Below are 24577 nucleotides of genomic sequence, written 5' to 3' on the forward strand. Positions count from 1 at the left end.
GCTGCTGGGGCGGGCAGGCCAGCGGGGTCTGTGACGGGCTGTGTGTGCCTAGGGCTCGCCGGGCGGCAGCTGAGGGATGGGCGCCAGGAGGAGCTCCAGGTCATCTGCGACGGTGAGCGAGGGCAGTGGGGTGTCTGCCGGGGCTGGCGGGGAGCAGGAGAGCCCCTGGTAGGGAGCTCCGGTCCCTGCCCCGGCCGGGGAGGGCTCTGCTCCCTGTGCGGGCAGAGCACAGAGACATTTCGGGGGCACGTGGGGCGCTGGTGGCCAGCACCTTCTGGCGGATGCCAACGCCTCTGGCTCCCTCCTGGCCGTGGGAAGAGCCGGGGGGCCAAGGGGGGCCCTGGCCGGAGGGGTCCAGAGGTCTCTGTGCACCTGGGCTCTGACCTCGGCTCTCTTCCTTTCCACCCCAGCCCTTGAAGGCGCGGTGAACGACGGCAGCGCTTTCGTGTCTTCCCTGGCGGCTCAAACCCTGATGATTATGAAGGCAGTCGTGAGAGAGCCTCCCTCCAGGTTCCGCCTGCAAGCGCCGTGCTCCTGGCTCCGGAGGGCGTGGAGGAGGAGGAGGACAGCCGGCCTGCCTGCGTCTCCCAGCCATTAATAAAAAGACTGTGGAATTTCATGTGGTGTTTGGGCTCTTCTTCCCCGTCCCGCACTACCCTGCTGCCCCCCAGGCACCCACGGGGACCTACTCTGCCGGGCCACCCCTGCACCGTGTGGAGCCCCAGCCCCCCCAAGAGCTGGAGGGGCCACATCGGGGGTGTCCAGGTATGGAATTGGCCATGGCGGAGCCCTTTGCTTCTCCACCACATGCTGAGCAGAGCGGCAGTTCCTGGCCCAGGCACGCTCGGGGCGCCGGGAGGGGTGGAGAGTGGCCCCACCAGTGGTGGCAGCCCCACAGGAAGGCCAGAGGTGCTGGACGTGGCGACATCCACGTGTATGTGGGCTCGCGGGTCATGTCTCTATGGATTGGCCAAGCCTGAGATAGGAGGGTGTTAATTAAAGCTTCCGTGCTGCAGTGGAATTGCTTTCTCTGAATAGAGGAATGAAAGACAAGTAAGGCCTTGATGCGTTTTAGGTCTCCATGTTCTTGGCAAGGCTAGAGCAGCATGTCGTGGTTTCACCCCGGCCAGCGACCAGGACCACGCAGCCGCTCACTCACTCCCCCCTGCTGGGGTGGGGCCCAGAATCCCAGAATCCCAGACTGGACGGGGTCGGCAGGGGCCTCTGGAGATCACCCAGTCCAACCCCTGCCAGAGCAGGGTCACCCACAGCAGGTGGCACAGGATGGCGTCTCCAGGCGGGTTTGGAGTGTCTCCAGAGACGGAGACTCCCCCACCTCTCTGGGCAGCCTGTGCCAGGGCTCTGCCACCCTCAAAGTGAAGAAGTTCCTCCTCACGTTTAGGTGGAACTTCCTACGCTCAAGTTTGTGCCTGTTACCTCTTGTCCTGTCCCTGGGCCCCACTGAGAAGAGCCTGGCCCCATCCTCCTGACACCCACCCTTTCAGTATTTGTAAGTGTTGATGAGATTCCCCCCTCAGCCGTCCTTTTTCCAGACTGAAGAGACCCAAATCCCTCAGCCTTCCTTCATCAGAGAGGTGTTCCAGTGCCCTCAGCATCTTGGTAGCCCTTTGCTGTCCCCTCTCCAGCAGTTCCCCGTCCTTCTTGAACCGGGGAGCCCAGAACTGGACACGGCGCTCCAGATGTGGCCTCACCAAGGCAGATTAGAGGGGAAGGATGACCTCCCTCCACCTGCTGGCCACACTCCTCTTGATGCATGAGCTGGGCCAAGCAGTCCCCGCCAAGAGCCCCAGGGCTTCTCCCGGCCTCGCAGGGCCCCACGGAAGGCCCAGTGGGGCCTGGGGAGCCGCGGGGCTCCCTGGGGCTCCCCGCGGGGCCCGGCAGAGCCCCTCCAGCTGCCTGGGGAACAGCAGGGCTCCCCGGGGCCGCAAGCGGGATCCAATGCAGTCCCTCCAGCTGTCGGGGGCGGCGGGGCTCCGCAGGGGTGCGAGGGGGGGCCCGGCAAAGCAGGTCCCCTACGGGTGTCTCCGCCTCCAGCGCCTCTCAGCCTCTCCCCAGGCGGCTCCCGTTCAGTAACCGACCCGCAGCGCCTCAGCCACTCCCCTTCCCCGGCGGCGCCGGCATCAGCCACCCACGGCGGAGGCCGGGCCGGGGCGGGCAGCGCGGAGTGCCCGGCCCCCCGCTTTCGCTTTCGCTTTGCCTCCCGCCATCGCGACGGGCGGCAGCGGCGGCGCCGGGGGCCGGCGGCTGCGGCAGGCAGTCTGGGGGCTGCCGGGGCTGCGGCGCGGCGCGGTGCGGTGCGGCGCGGTGCGGTGCGGTGCCGCGCCACGCGCCCCAGGGCTGTGCCCAGCGGGGGAATTCCCGCCGTTCCTTCCCGGCTCCCTCAGGCGGCGGGTGTAAAATGGCGCCGCGGCGGCGGGCCGGGCCGCCCCCATGGCCGTCGTTGGCCGTGGCGGCGGGGCTGGTGGGGCTGCTGAACGCGGCTCTGGCTCTCGGCGGTGACAGCACGCCCTTCCCCTGGCAGGGGGTGAGACTCCCCAAGGATGTTGTCCCACTGCGTTACCACCTCGTCATCCATCCCAACCTCACCACCCTGACCTTCGCCGGCAGCGCCGCCATCGAGGTTACAGTCACCTGGCAGACCAGTGCGGTAGTCCTGCACAGCAAGCACCTGGGGATCGCCAGGGCCACCGTCGAGGCTGGCCACGGCCGCCCGGCGCAGGAGGCGCGGGTGGTGGAGCACCAGGCCCTGGAGCAGGTGGCACTCCTCACCGCTGAGCCCCTGCGGGCTGGGCACAACTACACCCTCCGCATCCAGTACCGGGCAAATCTCTCCGAGTCCTTCCATGGCTTTTATAAAAGCACCTACAGGACCCGGGAAGGAGAACTCAGGTAACCCTTTTTGGAGGGCTGGAGCCCCTCTGCTGTGAGGACAGGCTGAGAGAGCTGGGGGGGTTCAGCCTGGAGAAGAGAAGGCTCCGGGGAGACCTTCCAGCCCCTTCCAGGCCCTCAAGGGGCTCCAGGAAAGCTGGGGAGGGACTCTGGAGCAGGGAGGGGAGCCGTGGGACAAGAAGGAGCAGGTTTAAACTGGAAGAGGGGAGATTTAGGTGAGATCTGAGGAAGAAGTTCTTGGCTGTGAAGGTGGTGAGCCCCTGGCCCAGGTTGCCCAGAGCAGCTGTGGCTGCCCCATCCCTGGAGGGGTTCAAGGCCAGGTTGGCCGGGGCTTGGAGCAACCTGGGCTGGTGGGAGGTGTCCCTGCCCAGGGCAGGGGGTGCCACTGGGTGGGCTTTAAGGTCCCCTCCAACTCTAAACATTCTGTGATTCTATGATTCTGTGATATGCAAAAGCTTTTGGTAGTACCTGTAGTTACTGTGTAAATGTGAAATTACTCTGTTTTCAGACATCGCTGTGTGTATGAAGGTGTTTGACCGTAACCCTTTTTTTTTCCCCCACTTAGAGTGCTTGCAGCAACACAGTTTGAGCCGACAGCTGCGCGAATGGCCTTCCCATGTTTTGATGAACCAGCCTTCAAAGCCAGGTTCTCAATTAAGATCAGGAGGGAACCAAAGCACCTTGCGCTGTCCAATATGCCAATTGTAGGTGGATACTTTTAATGATGTGCTGTTGACTGATGATCTTTGAAACACAAAAGCAAAAGGAGAACAGAATATTCAGGCAGTTGCTTTTATTGGGAATGATGACCTGAACATGTTTGGTGAGACACTGGCCCAGGTTGCCCAGGGGCGTGGTAGACACCCCATCCCTGGAGACATTCCAGGCCATGCTGGGCAGGGCTCTGAGCAACCTGACCTAGTTGAAGAGGTCCCTGCTCATGGCAGGGGGGTTGGACTAGATGGCCTTTAAAGGTCCTTTCCAAGCTTCCCTCCCCTCCCCTCCCCTCCCCTTCCCATTAGCGTGTGTGTGCTATTGCTGGTAGTCTTGACACAAGGTTAAAACAGAATGAAGAAAATAATGCATCGTATGGGTTCCTGCTTCTCAGGAGAAGTGTGAGAATGATCAGCACAGCGCAGCCTCCAAAATCTTTCTTTTACTCACACAATGCTTTCCATGTTGATCTTAGATTTTAAGATGAATGATGAAATGTGTGTGAATAAGTACATGATGCATGTGTCTTAACTTAATTGTCAGATAAACAGGACTTTCTCTGTGAAAAAAAAAAATAACCTTTGGACTTCTAAAAAAACATCTCAGAGTGAGAGTGCTGTACATGTAGTAGCTACAGATATTGTTTGTGATTATAAATACGTATGCATATATGGGCTTAACTGTGTTTTGTACATTGGATCTTCCTTTGGGCGTAAGAGATTCTCCGTAAGTTCTTCTGTTCTATTAGTTGCTGGTTTGCAAGGAAACTAACCTTTATACGAGGGAACGGCACTTCCCACCCCTCACCCAAGTACCTTTCAAAAATGAAAAGTCTGGAAAGTTGGTGTAACAAAAATCAATTCTTTTGTAGAGAAACAGATAAAAAAATGACTAAGGAGTGAGTGCCAGTGTTACAGTTCAGTGGGGCTAAACGTGTTGCCGGTCAAGTTGGTCAGCTAGGGCTCTCTGTAACCAAGAGGGGAAATGGATACCTCCAACAGTGCCTCATTTTATGCGAAACCACACACCCGAGGTAGCTGAGTCACGATTTGGAGGAGCTCGCTTCTCTCGCGTGTAACAGCGGCTGCTGAGATTTATACAGCTGCTGATCAGCTAAAGTTGTGTGAGATTAATTCCCTCGGTGTGAGATTAATTAATTCCATCGGTGTGAGCAGAGATTAATTCCATCGGTGGGCTCAACAGCGTTTTTGTTTTTCTGGTTTTACCGGTGTAGAAGTAAGTAACGCTTCTGAATGGAAGTGCCCCTATGTCTATACGTATGCGCAGTTCCGTTCTCGCTGTGGGGAAGGGTGGGCACGGGGATGGCTTTTTTCCAGTATGTCTTTGTAAAGTAATGTAATATCTTTAAACTGTAACGTAGTATCTATCTTTAAAATGCAGTATCTGTAAAGTGAGAAGAAAGACAGCAACTGCTGGTGCCAGGGTCCTCGCAGGTAGTACACTGGGTGATGCGCTGTGCTCGTTTTTTAGGTGAAGTCTGTGAATCTAACTCCCTGGCTTGTTGAGGACCATTTTGATACCACTGTCAAGATGAGTACGTACCTCGTGGCCTTTATCGTTTCGGACTTTAAATCCGTCAGCAAAATAACCAGTCGCGGAGTTAAGGTAACTCTGTCTCATTTTCTAAGAGCTTTTTTGTATTTAAGTCTGTATGAATACATAATGTTTTACTTTGCAGTTAGATCATCTGATTTATATGTCTCGACGTTTTACAGGAGGGAAAAGAGAGAAAGGAATTGATTCTGTACTTGGGTGATCAATTTGCATTCTGGGCTTTGTGAGTTTCACGGGTTTTTGGTAACGGGCTTACTTCTTAGACAGTTACATGCATTGGTGACAGCTTGTTTCATCTAAGATTGTATAATTAAACACAAATGAACTCCAGTTTTCATGGAGTATCAGCACTAATGGAAACCTGTGTCAGTTGAGTGACTCTATCGTGGTAGGGCTGGAAATAGTCGAAGTCTTTGGAGGGGTGTGGTGGTTCTCGTGGGTGAGTTTTAACACTTGTTTTCCTAATTCCGATAATGTTTTTCTGCAAATGTTTCAGTAGCCCGTGTACGAGACGTGATAGGCATGTGCTCTAGTGTCCCTTTTTATGGTCATCGAAGTAACTGTGGTAAAGAGCAACTTCTGTAAGCTTTTGATGTTGGGGTTGAAGTGCTGCCTGCTTGTCTGCCGTAGATTTCTGTGTATACGGTGCCAGACAAGATCAAGCAAGCTGATTACGCGTTGGATGCTGCGGTGAAACTTTTAGACTTCTATGAGGATTACTTCAGCATTCCATATCCTTTACCGAAACAAGGTAAGTGTTAAATAATTTCATGCATTCAAGAACATTATTAAGCACCGACAGTAAAATACCACAAAACCAGAAATTTAGAGTATTAAGACAGGGCCCAGATTGGCTCAGAGGCTTTTGGAGTAAGTGTCTGCTTGCCAGAACTTGAGGAAAAGCTCCACTGGGAGCTGAAGATCCTTGTCTTCTGTGTAGAGCTTTTTTTGAAAGTATGTTTTTGCAATTACATTAAAGAGAGCCTTTAGAAGTGTGTGTGATACCTGTGCTTATGTGGGAGCAGTCATGAAGTGGGAGGAGCAGGTAAGCGAGTTCTTTATTGAGGAAAACGATACCAGTAGTATTTTAATGTTTTTTTCTAGATTTAGCAGCTCTTCCTGATTTTCAGTCTGGTGCTATGGAAAACTGGGGACTGACCACATACCGGGAATCCGCATTGTTGTATGACCCTGAAAAGTCCTCGGCGTCTTCTAAACTTCGGATTACTATGATAATAGCCCATGAGCTGGCTCATCAGGTGAGATCTGGGGAAGAATAAGGAGTTCAGAAGGGCCTGCAGAGGGGTCAGGGTTGATGGATGCTGTGCGGGGAGGAGGGTCTTGGAGCTGGAAGCTGAAAAAAGCGGCCTCTGCTTGAGGGCTCGTCTGTGAACGAGGAGGACTGCTTTTGGGGAAGGAGTGCTGGCAGGCTGCACCGACGCGCAGGGCTGGAGGTACAATTGCGTTCAGTCCAGCAGCTCCAGCACTGTGGGGCCTTTGCACCGTTGACAGCCCTTGAAATTAATTTTAGGCCGCCAAAATGGGAACATGGAAGTTTGGAAAGGTGTGCCATTTCGTACGTGGCTTCCCTGCCAAACGGGGTTTCTTTGCAAGGTTTCTTGTGAGTGGAATGTGAGTAGAAGCCCATGTTTTGCTGTATTACTGCTAAAAGGAGAATGCAATGGGAAGAGGCCAGAGCAAGCTGTATCACTAGCAAAAGGTTCCGTAGCGGTCAATAACATACCCTAAATGCAGCTTCATAAATCACAGAATCACAGAAACTTCAGAGTTGGACGGGACCTCTAGAGATCATCTAGTCCCACTCCCCTGCCAAAGCAGGATTGCCCAGAGCACATCCCTCAGGGCTGCATCCAGGCGGGTCTTGAAAATCTCCAGAGAAGGGGACTCCACAGCCTCCCTGGGCAGCCTGTTCCAGTGCTCTGTCACCCTCACCGTAAAGAAGTTTTTCCGTGTATTTGAACGGAACTTCCTGTGTTCTAACTTGTGCCCGTTGCCCCTCGTGCTGTCACTGGGAACCAATGAAAAGAGTCTGGCACCATCCTCCTTCAACCCACCCTTTAGATACTTATATGCCATAATAAGGTCTCCCCTCGGCCTTCTCTTCTCCAGGCTAAAGAGTCCCAGCTCTCTCAGCCTTTCCTCATAAGGGAGATGCTCCAGTCCCTCAATCATCTTAGGTGCCCTGCGCTGGACCCGCTCCAGTAGTTCCCTGTCCCTCTTGAAGCGGGGAGCCCAAAACTGGACACAGTACTCCAGCTGTGGCCTCACCAGTGCAGAGTAGAGGGGGAGAATGACCTCCTTCGACCCGCTGGCCACACTCTTCCCTATGCAGCCCAGGATTCCATTGGCCTTTTTGGCAACAAGGGCACATTGTTGGCTCGTGGATAATTTACTGTCTACCAGGACCCCCAGATCCTTCTCCTCAGAACTACTTCCCAGCAGGTCCACCCCTAACCTATACTGGTGCTTAGCATTCTTCCTCCCCAGGTGGAGGACCTTGCACTTGCTTTTGTTGAACCTCATTTGGTTCTTCTCTGCCCAGCTCTCCAGCCTGTCCAGGTCACGCTGGATGGCAGCACGGCCCTCCGGAGTGTCAGCCACCCCTCCCAGCTTGGTATCATCAGCAAACTTGCTGAGGATACACTCTGTCCCATCATCCAGGTCATTAGTGAATATACTGAACAAAACTGGACGGAGTATTGACCCGTGGGAGACACCACTGGTTACAGGCCTCCAACTGGACTCTGTGCCGCTGATCACAACCCTCTGAGCTCTGTCGCGCAGCCAGCTCTCGATCCACCTCACTGTCACCTCATCTAGCCCATACTTCCTCAGCTTCCTAATGAGGATGTTGTGGGAGACAGTGTCAAAAGCCTTGCTAAAGTCAAGGTAGATGACATCTACGGCTCTCCCCTCATCCAGCCAACCCGTTATAACATCATAGAAAGCTATCAGATTGGTCAGGCATGATTTGCCCTTGGTAAATCCATGCTGACCACTTCCAATAACTTCCTGTTCCTCTATGTGTTTGGAGACGACATCCAGAATGAGTCGCTCCATTACCTTCCCGGGGACAGAGGTGAGACTAACCGGTCTGTAGTTCCCTGGCTCCTCCTTCTTGCCTTTTTTAAAGATTGGAGCGATGTCAGCCTTCCTCCAGTCCTCAGGCACCTCTCCTGTTCCCCACGACCTTTCAAAGACGATGGAGAGTGGTCTAGCAATAACATCTGCCAGCCCTCTCAATGCAATGCAACCTTTGTGAGAAATTGTGTATTTAATGTCAGAAGTCCTTTTTTTTTTCCCCCAGTGGTTTGGCAACCTTGTTACCATGGAGTGGTGGAATGACCTGTGGTTAAATGAAGGGTTTGCGAAGTTTATGGAGTTCGTCTCAGTCAGCGTTACCCATCCAGAACTGAGAGTTGTAAGCAGCTGTTACTGTATTTTTGTTTTATAACTGCCTTCTAAATCCACTACTGAGTAAGGACAAAGATGAAACAGATTAGTGCTGTGAACCACTTTTAAATTTCTGTTTGATAGGATGATCTGACGTTAACTGGGAAGGATAGGAATATGGATTTAACTATATGTAAATGTTTTCGTGAACTGATGACGGAAGTTAACGATTGCGGTGCAAACGTATTCTTTTTTTGAAGAGACTTAGACTTCCAAAAATGTAAAGAAATTCTTTTGTCTGATTTCTTCCAAGAGGGTCAGATTTGAAAACACCAAAATCCTTCCACTAGCTCTAGCAGAGGCCCGATACGTGACATTTTCTGCCGAAGTCAGATGGACGGTGCATCTGGGCAGAATTTTGCCATAGCCTAAGTGGCTACGATAATAGGGAAATTCACATTTTTCCTTTTTTTTCTTTTTTTTTAATTTTTTTTTACGCTTACTGACCACTCTGTCATCAAACTGTTGGAATGTGCAGGTGTCTTTTTGGAGTTATTTTGAAGTCTCACTAGCTCAACTATTTAAGTTAGTTTAAAACACCAGAAGTCACTTGGCTGTCTGTTCTACTGGTTGGAGGTTATTTTTATGCTCTGGAAGAAAAAGGAAGCTGAGTCTTCTTTTCTTTGTGTGGCTTAAAAGATCATGGGGAACGGACCGAGAAGTGAACGCGTAGGGATTCAGTAGTCACCGAGCAAAATTTAGTAGTAATATTTGGTTCTGCCTCCCATCAGGAAGACTATTTCTTACGGAGATGTTTTGATGCCATGGCAGTGGATGCCTTAAATTCCTCACACGCTATATCTACTTCTGTGGAAGATCCAGCTCAAATTTTAGAAATGTTTGATAGCGTTTCCTATGAGAAGGTAAAGTACATAACTGCTGCTGATTTCAGTTGTGCTGCTTGTACTAGTCAATTGTATTTTACTGATTTTACCCCTACATACAAGATGTCCCTGAGTCACGGTGTTAATTGTTTTATGACTGGAATAATGCCTTGTTGGAAACACCTGGGTGGATTCAAAGGGCAGTTGCGTTTTCGATTTCTCAAATGAGGAAGCCTTTGCTTCTTCTACCTCTTCTGTATCAATTTAGTCTTAAACCACTTTTTTAGGGTCTTAACCCAAGGAGTGTTTTTCACTGGAGCATCGTGTGGTGCTGGCATGTATAGTAATTAAAAAAACCAATAACATCACTTGCTCAATCGGTGATATTTTTAAGAGCAATCGTCACAAAAAGACCAAAGTACTGTTTCAATATGCATAAAACCTGGGTATTTTTTTATTCAGAGGGACGTAGAAAAGTGAACTGCTATGTAGATTAGTGGTATGCTGGAACTCTTCTGAAACAAGCACCTTGCCAGCTAAAGGGGTAGTTGTGTAAACACTTTGTGACTCTTTTTTTCAGGGATCTTGCGTATTAAATATGCTGAGGGACTACCTGACTGCTGATGTGTTTAAAGCTGGACTTGTCCAGTAGCTGCAGAAATACAGCTATCAGAATACAAAAAATGAAGATTTGTGGAACAGCATGACAAATGCAAGTATTCCTTATTCTCTTTTTTTTTTTTCAAATTTCGTAACTTCTGGTGTTTTGTCTCTAATATATTACTGAGGACTGTGGCCAGTACTTACGATTATGACATCAAAGCGAGATGACCCAAAACTTTGGGGTTTTTTCCTTTCAGATTTGCCCTACAATAGGTAACGATAAAAATGGACTACAAGGTGATGGTTTTTGCAGAAGCAGCCAACAGTCATCTTCAAGTGCAGTAAGTATCTGGTTTTCCACCTGCCAGTGCTTAGGAGTTTGGCACGTGTCTGTGCCCTCTGATGTTACTGTTCCGTGCCGTGGCATTGATCCGTGCCCCTTCCAAAAGCATCCTTTACCGCTTGAGCACGGTCCTAGGGAGTGTAAAGTTTCCTCAGTTCCACGGGAGATCTGTTTTCTCTGACATCGGACAGAAATCCTACTCCTGTGCCCAGGGCTGATTGCAAAGCAGCAGAACTTAATGAGATGTCATTAACTATACGAGACCGCCCACAAAATAAACAGCTGGAGATGTCATCCAGTCTAACCGCACCTATGTAGAGCTTACCAATACCGAGGGCCTTTTAGAGTTCTGACATACCCGCTTCTGTTTCACTGTCAGTGTACTCCTGTCTTCTTCCTCTTCCTCCGTGTTGTCTTTTTCCCTCACTAAAAACCAGCACTGGACTAACAGAGAACCTCCTGACGTGAGGGCAATGATGGACACCTGGACACTGCAAAAAGGCTTTCCCCTGGTAACTGTCACAGTGAGAGGGAAGAACGTCCACCTGCAGCAGGAGCGCTACGTGAAGGGAGTAGACGCTGCCTTGTCCACAGGGTAAACAAAATGGGGCAATCTCAGCACACAAACCGAAATACTGTCCTATGGCAGACAGTGATGTCCAGTAAGAGCTCTTACAATTGCTTCTCGAGGAGCGCTCCCTGAGCTGTTTGGCTGGGAGGCTTTCCCGGTGTAGCTCGGGATCGGTAGCACTCCTGTCCTTGGACCCCGCACGCCTGGCCACGGTGGCAGAAGCTGCAGAGCTGCCGTGTCTGCGCCTCTGGGCGAGCCCACGCTGGAGACGTGCCAGCGGGACCAGGCTGGAAAGTTTGTAGTGTTGCGGCTTCAGTGTCAGTCATCCCCCAAGCAAACAAAACGAAAGCTGGCTAGGTGCCTCTGGCTCTGCGCTGAGCGCAGAGGTGCGAGTGCAGCGCGTTGCCGTTACCGCGCGGGCAAAGGTATTACTCAGCGGTTGGAGTGGGACAAGTTGGAGAAGCTTTTGTGAAGTTCTTTCATTAAACAAAGCACTTCTGTTTTGCAATAGGTACTCGTGGCACGTTCCTCTAACCTACATTACCAGTAAATCTGACACGGTGGAGAGATTTTTGATGACAACTAAAGCAGGTAATTTCTTTGACGAAATAGGAGATTAATGTATTCAACGTTTGTTTGCAAGCCTTTTAGTTTTGCACAGTTTTTTTCGGACCGGGGAACTGGAACTACTGGTACCGGAGAAGCAATTTTTTGTCAGCCCCGTAATACCACGACGTCAATCTGTTCATGTATTTAGAAACCGTGTTCCTGTGTTCTTTAAATGCCTGAAATGAGAATAACACTGTCATTGGGTGTAGTACGAGGATGTGTTTGAATCAATAAGAAAAAAAAAAGGAGTTCCATTTTCGTTTCCAGATGTCATTATCCTCCCGGAAGAGGTGGAGTGGGTTAAATTCAACGTGGACATGAATGGGTATTACATTGTGCACTACGAAGATGACGGATGGGATCGCCTGATTAACCTTTTGAAAGAGAACCACACAGCAATTAGCAGCAACGACAGAGCCAGTCTGGTTAACAACGTATTCCAGCTCGTGAGGTATGGCCGCCTGCCCAAGTCTGAAGAAAATACAAACTCTGTGTTTCTGCATATATACCACTGGGGAAGGAAGTGCCGATAAGTACGTAGTATTCCTTAAATCTGTTAAGAAGGTGGAGAGCGTATTCTTTTCCTGCTTACAGCAGTGTAAGCCCAGGATTTTTCTTGGTTGCAGTGGATTTATCTAACCCTATTTAGCGAAACATGTTGTGTTCAATATTTGTTGTTGGCTAAGGGAAGGATGCCAGTGTGAAGCGTGAAGCGTGAAGGACTAGGATAATGTTTTTGCACCTGGAAAGATCCCGGTGCCATTTGTTGTTTAGAAACAAGGCTGTTACAGTCATAAAGACGTGATGTGATTCTGATCGGGCTTAATCTTGGTTCCCGGGGATGCATTAGGAAAGGCTGTGTCCTAGAGGCGCTTTCCCAACGTTTGTGCGCAGCTCAGAGAACTAAGGAACCGGCCGAAGTAATTCCCGGTCTGAGCTCCCGGTGTTTGAGAAAGAGGGCAGTGGCAGGGAGATGGGCGATAATTAAGATCGTATGAATTTGAGCTGGCAGCTGAAGGGGATGTCAGCAGGCCTAGTTGCGATGTTCATTTGGACAGCAGAGGAAAGGTCTTTCTCGTTTGGAAAGAGGAGAGTGAAGCGAGATTTTCAGCACGTTCGAGGAGCTTCGAGAGCGAAGGAGGAAGGGACAGCTAGAGATGCAAATTGAGTTAAGCAGAGTTCATTTTGTGATGCGGGACTAGAGCATACTTGTATTTTGAGGCAGAAGAGACGGGTGAATAAGGACAAAATGAGAACGTGTGCAGGGAGCTGACATGGAAAGGAGTCCGAAGAAAAGGATTCACAGAAGGATGAACAAACGAGCAGGGGGAGTGAGCAAAGACCTCTTGGGAGTTCTCTATTTGCTCTTGGAAGAAACCGTTGAGAGGTGTCTGGCAGGGGTAGGAGAGAGTTTGCCGAGTCAGGTAAAGACAGTGAAGGAGCAGTTGGCGTTGTAGCTTCGAGGCTTACTGCAGGCCAAATATCTACATGTTGAGCTGGAAGGGTGTTTTGCCGAGGAGGTCATCTCAGTGGTGGGATTCCTTCTGTACGTGTGTGGTTTGCAGAGCAAAAGCAATAGTGGGAGAGGGCAGGAGGGAGAGGCTCTGCTGGGATAACCTCGGCGCGTGAGAGAGGCGGGGAAAAAGTCGATCTTCCGAGGTCATTCTCTTACAGTCCATTTCTTAGTTCAAAGGTTAAATGTTAGGTTTCATAGCTTGGGTAGCTGCTGAGCAACATTTCACTTCCAAAAGCAGAGTTAAAAAGAGATTTGAAAATACTCTTAAGGCATTCCTATTTGTATAGTTTTCCGCAAAACATTTGACTTAGCTTTTGCTTTTAAGTTTTAATTATAACTTGTTTTATCCCCTGTCGTCTGCTTGCTTAGCGTAAACAAATTGTCGATTTCCAAAGCTTTTGATTTGAGTTTGTACCTGAAACACGAAAGACAAATCATGCCTGTACTCCAGGGTATGAGCGAGCTGATTCCTATATACAGGCTTGTGGAGAGGAGGGATACGGGTGGTACAGAGAAACAGTTAAAGGTAAGGTTTTAAAAATCGAGAATGTTCTAACTCTGCCTGTACCCTATAAAACGCACTTTAAAATATATCTGTGTTGTTTCCGTGTCTTAGGAGTATATAGTCAATCTGTTTAAAGACCTGATTGACAAGCAGTCTTGGAGCGATGAAGGCTCAGTGTCTGAGAGATTTCTTAGGCACTCGCTGCTGCTGTTCGCCTGCGTGCACAGGTACCAGCCGTGCGTGGACAAAGCCAAAGGATATTTTACAGAATGGCAGAAATCCAACGGGACCTTGAGGTCTGTTCTGTAACTATTACTGCCTTTTCTGATACTCTGTTTAATACCAGTAGAGTTAATTTACAAAAAGAGCTAAACTTCAGTCCTTTCCGTGCGCTGAAGTTGAGCCTTCGTGGTTTTCTAACTTAGACTTCACGTTCCCAGCGCCTTCGCAGTTTGGTGCATGATATGTGCCCAAACTAGCGCATACATCATGTGGAACTCCACAACTTGGCTTGGTAAAGATGTTCTGGAAAGCGAAGATAACATGTATTCCCCGATTTACATGTCTGAAGACTGACCTATAGCCGCTGTAAAACCAGTTCCCTACTGTTCATGAACTTCACCTGATGTTTGTTTCTCCTCATGGTGGAAGAACTCCCTAAAACACCCTCCAAAGTACCTCTGAGAGATTGTCCTGGGCAGGCCAAAGGGGACCGTATCGGTATCTCACTGGCCATAGCCATGAAAGGAGCATACAAAAATAAAGGACAAAAAAAAAAATGATGAGTCCAGAATTTCTGGGAGTTGTTTCCAAGGCAGGAGCAACACTGAGATACAGCCTGATACGCTTAAGTGTTTCACAGCGGCAGGGGTCCCTGTCTGATACCCCCCAGGGACCAGTATTTTTGAATAAGTTGTCCGCCGTGCGAGTGGACGTGCGACGGTGACGTGGTTATGTCTCTACCCGTGGTCCTAAATACGCCGTGGAGAGTAACGTGGTCTTCAACTCGTTGTAGCTTGCCAGCAGACGTGAAGGCAGCAGTGTATGCTGTCGGAGCGCAAACATCCGAAGGCTGGGATTTCCTGCTCAGTAAATACAGACTGCACTCCTTCAGCGTAGAGAGAGACGACATCGAATGGGCTCTCAGCCTCAGCAGAAGTAAGGACAAGCTTCAGTGGTAAGTAGTCACACAGGAAGAGCAAGGTGTTTGGAGAAACTTTACGACCATTGAAACGGGAAATAGAATTATTCAGAGTCTCGTTTCAGAGCTTTTGCATTTCATGGCGTATCAAACGCTTTGTAGAGGTAATATGGTCAGAGGAAGTGGCTGCACCTTTTCATTTCTGTGTTCTGGTGCCAGGAGTCAACGCGCTCAGAATTTGCAGCAGCAAATTAGGACAAAATGCAAGATACCTGATCTTTGCTTGATAGACACTTCTTCATTTACCTTACTAGTGACTGTGATTACAGGCACACATGCTGTACGTTTCTTATAAAAATTTGAGGTTTCCTGCTTTTAAGCGAGCTGAGCACCACTGAGGTTTTCAGGGGTTAACTGCAAACCACGCGTTTTGTGACTTCCGCCGTTTGATGGGGGTGACAGCATGCGACACCGATGGAGCTGTGTCCCCGTATCACTGGAGACGTGCTTTAGCTCTTCTGTAATGTCATTATTTATTCTCTGCATTGCATTGCTGTTCGGGCACTTGCAGGTCCGAATTTTCCACTGGCACGTAGTGTAGAACAAATACCTTTCTTTCAGGGGGCGGATGGACTGTCATTAATTTGGAGATTTTGAGTAGGAGCAAACTGTAGCCCCGATTTTATGCTTGGTATTTAGAATACAGGTCTGCCAAGTAGCTGTAACTGTGAAAATAACAGCGATGGGAAAGATGGATGTGGCCGAGGAGTTTGTTGTGAGAAGTCGGAAGTGACCCGGCAGAAATGACGCGTCAGGACCTTTAGAAAAAGGAACTTCCAACCAAAAACTCGGTACCAAATGAGTAATTTGCCAGGTTTATCTCCTGGTCTAAACAACTTCCGTCTCTGCTATTGATTCTTAGGTTAATGGATCAAGGTCTGCGTGGTGACATCGTAAGAACTCAGGATCTTCCACATATTATTGTATTTGTTTCCAAAAACCCAGCCGGCTATCATCTGGCTTGGACGTTTTTGAAAGCAAATTGGGAGAAATTCGTAGAAAAGTAAGGAACAGAAGTTGTTTTACTGCTCTCTCTATCCAATGATACTTTAAAACTCTACTGGCTCCAAAAATAGGCATTTTCTGAGTATCGGTGGTTCTTTTTGCCAGATTTGAACTTGGTTCGAATTCCATAGCCACCATCGTCACTGGAGTGACAAGTCGGTACTCTACAAGGTCACAGCTTGCACAGGTGAGCCATTCAGATTCTGGTTTTAAAACATAGCTGTAGTATAGCTGAAATTAAAATTGGGATTAAATCTTAACATGGTAAAAGCACGGCCAGTTATGAAGCGTCAGGGTAAGACCCTGCGTTTTCCTTGCGAAACGATGGTGTTGGTGATGAGTTAGGTTACTGAAGGGAGAGCATTAAGCCAATGCCCAGGAGGAGGATGTTCTTTGTTTAAGCAGCGGGCCTGGGTGCAGCGTGTCAACGTTTGTCTGCCGTTCGTGCTTTACCTGCCTCTGTTTTTTCTGCCGACTCTGGAGAACAGTGAGAAAAAACCGTTAGGTCTGTTCACTGATTGTACAGAAGACAAATGCTGAAGGCCAGTGAGAAATACACCGCTGTTCTGTATCCTCTATTCTGGGGAAAATTCTCCGCGCTCCTGGGTGTCACAGAGGATAATGATTTTGTCGACTTAATCCACAATCCCTGTCGATGGTAAAAAACCCAGACTGGCCCACGTGCAGATATAATGGCATTCCTGACAATGCCTTTTCAGAAGCTGCAATTTTTGTTGCCAGTTTAGACTTTTCTGCTTTACGGCAAAACACAGGCCTAAGTAATGCAACCATATTAAATATAAAAGGAGAGAATATAGAATACGGTCTTCAGTCTTCATTTTAAATCTGAGCGGACTCTCCCAGTCTGTCACGAGCAGCATCTTGGCCAGTGGCAGGGGCTGCAGGGACATTTCCGTGTCCTACCCAGAAATGTGGCTGTGTCTCCCTGGGGATCCGTGGGACTCAGGCACGAGTCTCTGAATCCAGGCAAAGTCACTCTGAGGCTGAGGGAGAAAATCCAGCAGCTCCCTTCCTTGTATCCTATTTGTGTCTCTGTGGTACTTTGTACAAGTATTTGCGTCTTGTATCACACTCATCAAGGTAAATTATCAGAAAATGATGTCTTTAATTTGTACAGTATGTACAGTCACTGTATCTTTTAAAAGCGTCTGCCATTAACGCCAGCTCAAGCCTGAGCCTTGTGATCAGGACTGCCTCCTTGGGGAAAAAAACAAGAGAAAAAAAAAAAGAAAAAAAGTGAAAGAGGCAGCTGCCAATACTTGCAGCAGCCGCGGGGAATGCAGTGAATTCAAGGAGCAGAAGCAGCCTCCAGGTTTCCAGTGGCTGCCTTCCCAAGTGCTTCAAGGGTGAGAGCAGCGGCTTCCCCAAGCACTGGAGGAGGTTGGAGGGTTTTTTTTAGAAAAATGAAAGGAGGTGCAGACGTCCCTGTGTAGGGAAAACTTCCGAAAGTGCTTTGCCATCAACACTTACGCTTCTGCTGCGCCTCCAAATGGTCTGGAGCTGCCGGCAGGCAAAGGTCAGTGGCTCTCCTTGAGCCACTCTAGTAACAGCCGCACGGTCTCTTGTCTGTCCCACACCGTTGTCCCGCCCGTACCAGCAGGAGCACCCGGCCGAGCTTCGGGGGAAGGTGTGTTCGGGAGCAGAGCAGCCACCGGGCAGAGCAGGGGACGCTCAGTCTCCCCGGTGACGTCTGCGCTGAAACACTGCAGCTGCCACGGCTGAAACGGCCACACGGGTTTATTGAACGAGCAGGAACCAGACGACAGCTCCTGCAGCTGCGTTTTTTTATGGTCGAATTTGAAATGTGATCTTGCCGGGCTTGTGAGATCGAGCCGCTACGAAACCGTTTCAAAAAACTCTTCTTGGGATGGCGGGCCGGGGAGCAGGGAGGAAGGGAGGCGGGGCAGAGCCAAGGCCAGGTTCGAGGATCACAAGTTTCTTCTGGTCTTCCTGCGCAACGGAGAGGTGGCCGCCTCTTCATCGACTGTTCTTTCACATTTTTGTCAACAGGTGAAAGAATTCTTCAGTTCTCTGGATGAAAGAAGCGCACAGCTTCGCTGTGTCCAGCAAGCTATCGAAACCATTGAAGACAACATACAATGGATGGATAGAAATTTGGAGAAAGTCAAGACATGGCTGCAAAACAACCATCTGTAAATTAAGGCACCTTGCTTATTTTTGTCAGAAGTAACTGAAAAGGCATGAAAAAGGAGGGCTGGAGGGACAGCTCAATTGGATAGATTTGTTTGGGAGGCACTGTAAGGCGGGCTAATGCTGCTGCTGCTCAGGATTTGTCTGTCTCACGGTTGCGGCTTGCTGGGAACAGACCCGGTCCTTTCGCTGGTGTCTCCCCAGGTGACACTTCTGAGAGAAGGGGGATGCTGTGGCGTGAATTAAGGCGGGGGGGGCGGGGGTTGTGTGACTGCTAGAAATGCGAAATGCATTGCTTCTGAAAAAGCCGAAGGTACTGTGAGATGAACAACCCAGAGGAACTTCCCACCTGCAGGTGCTGACCCTTCGCTGTCGTTCCTGCAAAGGTACAATGGGCCGCGCTACTCGACACTGACACGCGCTACAGCCCTGCCGCGTTGCGGACGCGTCTTTATCCTTAGGGTTTGTGTTCCCAGGGGAGTAATTTTGACAAGCCTGTACCTTGGATCAAGCGTCAGGTAATTAAAAAACCCCCAAGTACCAAGTGTAGTTAAAATTGCCTCAATCAAAGTAAATACGACGAGGCCCATCCCTGCGAGCTCTCTGGCGGTGTCTCAGGGCTGGGGACATTGCGGTGGCTGCACGCTGCCGAGGTGCCCGTAACGCCACCCTCTCGCCGAGTCCTGCCCGGCTCCTCCTGCTGCCGGTGTGGATGCTTTGCCCGCACTGGAAATATTCTTGTGCTTTTAGGTAACAAGTACGTACATTTTCTGTGCAAAAATAAAAAAAAACCAGTTGGTGGATTATACTTCAGATGATTAACCAGCAGTTTGTTTCAGCAGGAATTTTTGCTTTTCATTATCCCTTTTTCACCTAATCGAAATGCAACTGTTGTCACACGTACCCATTGACACTCAACAGGACAGACGGGCATTGCGCTCCTTACGTCTTGCCTGTAGGTCATGATCCCCTGCCCTCTTGTCACCAGGCAGAAGGAGGGGAACTAGGAGAGGAGGGCGGGGAATGGAGGCGGGGAATGGAAGCGGGTACTTGCTGGGGGCAGCAGGAGGTCCCCTCCAGACCCCCCATGCCCCCCCAGCTGCCCGTACAGAACACATACGGGCCTCTGGAGACGGACCATGAGGGAACTAAGGATGCTGATAGAGCCCCATCCGGGGAGTCGCCAAAGCAGCCAGCTCCACGCATTAAGACTGCTGCTGTGAAGAGCAGGAGGAGGGCAACAGTCGTAGGGGGGTCCATTCTGAGGGGAACGGAGGGTCCCGTATGCAGGCCGGACCCTTCCCACAGGGAGGTCTGCTGCCTCCCTGGGGCCCGTGTTAGGGATACCGCCGGGAAGCTTCCTGGCCTGAAACGTCCCTCCGATTATTACCCTCTTTTGATCGTACAGGCAGACGGTGAGGAGCTGGAGAGCAGAAGTCCGAGGGCAATGGAGAAAGATCTCAGGGCCTTGGGACGGCTTGTCAAGGGTTCGGGAGCACAAACTGTGTTCTCCTCTGTCCCTCCTGTTTGGGGACTGACGAATGGGTAAACAAGAAAATTGGACAGATCAACACCTGGCTCCGAAACTGGTGCTACGAGCAGGGCTTTGGGTTCTGTGATCGTAGTTTGATCTGCAGGACGCCGGGCCTGCTCGCTAAGAATGGGAAAAGCCGATCCCGAAAGGGGAAAAGGGCACTAGGCTGAGAGTTAGCAAGGCTCATGGACGGGGCTTTAAACTAGAAACGAAGGGGGAAGGGGATAAAACCAGGCCCGCTAGTAACGAGCCTAGGGATAAAGGGCCAAGGGTGGGGGTGAAGTCGGTAGCCCAGCTCAAGTGCGCCTACACGAATGCACGCAGCATGGGCAACAAACGGGATGAGCTGGAAGCCGTTGTGCAGCAGGACAGCTATGAGGTAGCGGCCATCACGGAAACGTGGTGGGATGACTGTCACGACTGGAATGCTGCGATGGATGGCTATAAGCTCTTCAGAAGGGCCAGGCAAGGAGGGAGAGGCGGGGGTGTGGCTCTGTGCATTAGGGAATGTTTTGATTGTATGGAGCTAGATTCCAGCGATGGTAAAGTCGAGTGTTTATGGGTAAGGACGAAGGGGAAGGCAAATAAGGGAGATGTTGTGCTGGGAGTATGCTACAGACCACCCAACGAGCACGAGGAGACAGATGAAGTCTTCTGTAAGCAGCTGGCTGAAGTCTCGCCATCACCAGCCCTTGTTCTGGTTGGGGACCTCAACCTGCCGGGTATCTGCTGGAAATACAACACAGGAGAGAGCAGGCAGGCTCGGAGGTTCCTCGAGTGCATGGAAGAGAACTTCCTGACACAACTGGTAGGGGAGCCTCCCAGGGGAGGTGTCTCGCTAGACCTACTGCTCACAAAGAGAGAAGGACTAGTGGGAGATGTGGTGGTCGGAGGTCGTCTGGGGTTTAGTGATCATGAAATGGTCACGTTTTCAATTCGTAGCGAAGTAAGGAGGGGGGTTAGCAAAACCTCCACCTTGGACTTCCGGAGGGCGGACTTTGACTTGTTCAGGACACTGGTTGAGAGAGTCCCTTGGGGGACTCAGGACTTTGTCCTGAAGGGCAAAGGGGTCCAGGAAGGCTGGACGCTCTTCAAGAAGGAAATCTTAAAGGCCCAGGAGCAGGCTGTCCCCAAGCGTCGCAAGTCTAAAGGGGGGGGAAAATGGCCAGCCTGGATGAATAAGGAACTTCTGCTGGGACTTAGGAATAAAAGGAGGGTTTACCACCTTTGGAAGAAGGGACAGGCAACTCAGGAGGACCACAGAGATCTCATTAGGTTATACAGAGAGAAAATTAGGAAGGCAAAAGCCCAGCTGGAGCTCAACTTGGCCACTACCATTAAGGACAACAAAAAAAGCTTTTATAAATACATCAACAAAAAGAAAGCCAGGGAGAATCTCCATTCCTTACTGGATGCGGGGAGGGGGGGGGAGAAGTTGCAACCAAGGACGAGGAGAAGGCTGAGATCCTTAATGGCTTCTTTGCCTCCGTCTTCAACAGTCAGACCAGCTATCCCCAGGGTGCTCAGCCTCCTGAGCTGGGAGATAAGGATGGGGAGCAGAACAGCCCACCCATAATCCAGGAGGAAGCAGTCAGTGATCTGCTTCTGCACCTAGACGCACACAAGTCGATGGGGCTGGATGGGCTTCACCCAAGAGTACTCAGGGAGCTGGCGGGAGAGCTCACCAAGCCCCTCTCCATCAGTTATCAACAGTCTTGGTCAACAGGGGAGGTACCAGATGACTGGAGGGTGGCTAATGGGACACCCATCTACAAGAAGGGTCGGAAGGAGGATCCGGGGAACTACAGGCCTGTCGGCCTGACCTCAGTACCAGGGAAGATCATGGAGAGGATCATCTTGAGTGAGCTCTCACGGCAAGTGCAGGGCAGCCAAGGGGTCAGGGCCAGCCAGCATGGCTCTAGGAAAGGGAGGTCCTGCTGAACCAACCTGATCTCTTCCTATGACCATGTGACCCGCCTTCTGGATGCGGGGAAGGCTGTGGACGTTGTCTATCTGGACTTTGGTAAGGCCTTTGACACCGTCCCCCACAGCATTCTCCTGGAGAAGCTGGCGAATCATGGCACAGACAAGCGTACTCTTCGCTGGGTTAAAAACTGGCTGGATGGCCGTGCCCAGAGAGTTGGGATTAATGGGGTGAAATCCTCTCAGCGGCCGCTCACCAGTGGTGTCCCTCAGGGCTCAGTTTTGGGGCTGGTTTTGTTTAATATCGTTATCAATGATCTGGATGAGGGGATTGAGTGCACCCTCAGTCAGTTTGCAGATGACACCAAACCAGGTGGGAGCGTTGATCTGCTGGAGGGTAGGAACGCTCTACAGAGGGACCTGGACAGGCTGGATCCATGGGCCAAGGCCAACCATATGAGGTTTAATAAGGCCACGTGCCGGGTCCTGCATTTCGGTCACAACAACCCCAAGCAACGCTACAGGCTTGGGGCAGAGTGGCTGGAAAGCTGCCCGGCAGAAAAGGACCTGGGGGTGCTGGTGGAGCCAGCTTAACACGAGCCAGCAGTGTGCCCAGGTGGCCAAGAAGGCCAACAGCATTCTGGCTTGTATCAGGAATAGCGTGGCCAGCAGGAGCAGGGAAGCGATGGTACCTCTGTACTTGGCACTGGTGAGGCCTCACCTCGAGTGCTGTGTTCAGTTCTGGGCCCTGCTGTACAAGAGGGACATTGAGGTGCTGGAGCGTGTCCAGAGGAGAGCGACCAGGCTGGTGAGGGGTCTGGAGACCAGGGCATCTGAGGAGAGGCTGAGGGAGCTGGGCATGTTTAGCTTGGAGAAGAGGAGGCTGAGGGGAGACCTCATTGCCCTCTACAACTCCCTGAAAGGAGGGTGCAGAGAGGTGGGGGTTGGCCTCTTCTCCCAGGTGAATAACGACAGGACCAGAGGAAATGGTCTGAAGCTGCGGCAGGGGAGGTTTAGATTAGAGATTAGGAAGAATTGCTTTACCGAAAGAGCGGTCAGGCACTGGAACAGCCTGCCCAGGGAGGCGGTTGAGTCACCATCCCTAGAGGTGTTTAAGAAACGACCAGATGTGGCACTTCAGGGCAGGCTCTAGTGGCAGAGACTGTAGGGGTTTTTTCTGTGTATATGGTTGGACTCGATGATCTCAAAGGTCCTTTCCAACCATGAAGATTCTGTGATCCTATGATTCTATGCTAAGCAGCGTAAGCCAGTTGCTCTAAGGAGAGAAATTATTACTACTGTGTGCTCAGAAGGGACAGTTAGTCAAGAAAGCGAAGCTGAAATCTTGGAGGTGGGTGGTTTTCTGGTGGAGGGTTGTTTTTAACAGGAAGTTGGGAATGGCCTTCTCTGTTTACCTGCAGGAAACTCTTATTTCTGTGCTAAACTTTAAAAAGAAAAAATATTCAACTAATTACCACGTGTCTTTAAATACACTTGATTTCTTTGCTCTTGCAACTGTGCCCTTGCCGTGATTCCACGGTGTTTGTTTCCTCTGCAGCTCTGAGCTGTCTGTTTCCTCACGAATACGCTGAAGCAGACAGAAACTTTACAGAGATAAAAACTTGGGGGGGAAAAATGCATAACCTGGAACTCATCATGAACTTCTGACCGTGCCTTGCTTGCTCTTCTCTCAGCTAGAAATTAGACCTGCCCAAGCAGTTGAAACTTCCTTCATCAGAGCTCAGAAACGCTGCCGAGTTCTGCTGTTGAGGGCAAAAAGCTGTGTCACAATGCTACAGAAAATACCATTCCTCTCACTCACCTTATATAGAGGGTACCCCTTTATGTACCCAGCACCTTTTGCCTCTGGGCTCATTGAAGGAAACGGGGATTCTGAGCAGGCTGTGCATCGCACGTACATTTCCTGCTGTTATTTCAGGTATCGTTGACTGTTGCTCGCTTTAAAATGTTTTCAGAGCTGAAAAGGTAATTTAATAATAAATAAAATTTGTTGACGTGAGCCTAGATAAAGTACCTCATTAGTGTCATTTTGCACATTCCTTTCTTTTCCTGTTGTAAGCAGCAATTTGTGTTTCTGGTTTCTGCCTTTACTGCTTCATCTTCAGTTTCTCAACTGCGGGGAAATCAAGTTCTATTCCTCATCTACCACAGCCCCTTCTTGCTCTAACACACACACACACCCACCCCTGGCTTTTTTTTTTTTTTTTAATTGAGGAACCATCTCTTAGCCCGTGTGTATCCAGATGCATTGCAACGTGCATCTGGATGCAATGCAAGACAGAGCTCAGAGGGTTGTGATTAGGGGCACAGAGTCTAGTTGGAGGTCAGTGACGAGTGGTGGTCCCCAGGGGTCACTTCAATACATTCATCAGTAACCTGGAGGAGGGGACAGAGGGCACCCTCAGCGGGTTCGCTGGTGACACAAAGCTGGGGGAGGTGGCTGACACACCGGAAGGCCGTGCCGCCATCCAGAGAGACCTGGCCAGGCTGGAGAGTTGGGCAGAGCGTGGCCAGCAGGTGGAGGGAGGTCATCCTCCCCCTCTGCTCTGCCCTGGGGAGGCTGCACCTGGAGTGCTGGGTCCAGTTCTGGGCTCCCTGGTTCAAGAACAACGTGCTGGAGAGGGGACAGCAAAGGGCTACCAAGATGCTGAGGGGACTGGAACAACTCTCTGATGAGGAAAGGCTGAGGGATTTGGGTCTCTTCAGTCTGGAAACAGGACGGCTGAGGGGGGACCTTATCAACACTTACAAATACTGAAAGGGGGGGTGTCAGGAGGATGGGGCCAGGCTCTTCTCAGTGGTGCCCGGGGACAGGACAAGAGGTAACGGGCACAGACTTGAGCATGGGAAGTTCCATCTCAACATGAGGAGGAACCTCCTTACTTTGAGGGTGGCAGAGCCCTGGCACAGGCTGCCCAGAGAGGTGTGGAGTCTCTGCTCCGGAGACACTCCAAACCCGCCTGGAGACGCCATCCTGTGCCACCTGCTGTGGGTGACCCTGCTCTGGCAGGGGTTGGACTGGGTGATCTCCAGAGGCCCCTGCCGACCCCGGCCAGTCTGGGATTCTGGGATTCTGG

At 50.7% G+C, this 24577-nt stretch overlaps 1 pseudogene; it reads left to right on the forward strand.

Annotated features, from left to right (window-relative positions):
* The first annotated feature begins 2292 nt into the window (after positions 1–2292).
* On the forward strand, positions 2293–18830 carry LOC128902717 (endoplasmic reticulum aminopeptidase 1-like; annotated as a pseudogene).
* Positions 18831–24577: the final 5747 nt, after the last annotated feature.

The sequence above is a fragment of the Rissa tridactyla genome, chromosome Z, assembly GCF_028500815.1.
Source record: "Rissa tridactyla isolate bRisTri1 chromosome Z, bRisTri1.patW.cur.20221130, whole genome shotgun sequence".
Lineage (NCBI taxonomy): Eukaryota > Metazoa > Chordata > Aves > Charadriiformes > Laridae > Rissa > Rissa tridactyla.